We start from the raw sequence: 1,511 nt of genomic DNA on the forward strand, positions 1-1,511 counted from the left end.
TATCTAGTATAAAATGAGAAAAAGAAATCAACAAACATTAGAAAAATAGCAAGAACACATAAAGTGTTATTGCAATTACATAGTCTTTAGTCTGAACCAATGTCTGCCACTAATCTTCTTAGCATCTTCCATGAACTTTTGATGTATCTATTAAATGACTTCACAGATAATGTGAGGAACCTTGTCTTTAGGAATTTGTACCCCAATTACAGATGGATTAGTGTAGTGGTTTTGAATCTAGGCCTTCCTTGGTGATCAGGTTGTAACCAAGGAACCAAGGTCATGTTCCCAGTATTCCATTCGATTTTACGTAAGCAAGAGTATAAATAAGGAGAGAGAGGAAGCTCTTGCTCTCTTTCTTCCGGCGGACCCAAGGTGGAGGTAACTCTACTATCGCTCTGCCCGGGTGAGGGAGTGAGGCCTGGCGTGTCTGGTTGGCCTTGAGAGGCGGACAGTGCTGTGGTAGCTGTGTGGTGTGGCTCGCTTCCTCTCGAGGGGAGTATTTAACTTTTTATCCCTTTTTGTCCCTTTTGTATCCCTTTTTGTCCCTTTTTCCCTTTTCCCTTTCCCTTCCCTTTCCCTTTTGGGGAGTTCCCTTTGGTTGGTAGTGTGTATATAGTTTTCTTTATGTATATATAAATTTGAAATTTATTCGGTTTGGGTTCTTTTGGTTTTTTTTTCAGTCGGTTGGGAGAAAGTGAAAGGGAGGGGGAAGGTTTTGTCCCCGGGGTCCAGGCACTTGGCTGGGAGCCAAGTCCAACCTGGGACATTTTTTGGAGGTTCCACTGAGATTACCAGTAGGTTGTTTTGGTAACAATTTCTGGGCAGGTGGCCAAGTTCTGCCAAACATTGCCTTTGTTTGGGAACAGTGCTGGGATTGCAGCCAAGAGGGATTTGTTTATATAAATACACCTCTTGTTTAAGAACAGTGAGGACAACATATAAATAATGGCCACTTTCCTAATTTTCAATGTGCTTTTAGCAGCTTTTGCATCTGTTTTAGGTTACTACATGTGGGACAATCCAAATCCAACAGTGTTCAATTGGAGAGACATTTGGGAAAGGTATTCTTCCTATCTTGACATTAAAAGTTGGATACTAGAAATTCCCAGACTGACTGTTGCCTCTAATAATTATGTAAATTGTGTGGCAACAATTTTGTTCATGATGAATGTGATGAACATACTATTTAAAATCGGAAGAATTGTGTTACGCTGGTTTCCTTGTTTTAGGAAAGGCCGTACTTCAAAGGGATTACCTGGAGCTTTGGAAAGGGGCTTGAAAAGGGCAGTTCCTGGTTGGCAAGGAGCATGGGAAGAGTTTGGTAAATGGATAGGGCGCTTGGCACCTCCCATTACTTGGGACTTCACGCCAGCACAGGCCTTTGATCCTAATGAGATAACCCGTTGTTTAATGGAGGGTTGTCTTACATACAAGGATCCAAATACCCAAATCTCTGCTCTATGTTGGGGCCTGGCTAGTGCTTACCGAGCCGCTGTAGATCATGTTCA

The sequence above is a fragment of the Empidonax traillii genome, unplaced genomic scaffold (genome assembly GCF_003031625.1).
Source record: "Empidonax traillii isolate 1590-97213 ecotype Southwest subspecies unplaced genomic scaffold, ASM303162v1 scaffold714:size326938, whole genome shotgun sequence".
In the NCBI taxonomy this organism is placed as follows: Eukaryota; Metazoa; Chordata; class Aves; order Passeriformes; family Tyrannidae; genus Empidonax; species Empidonax traillii.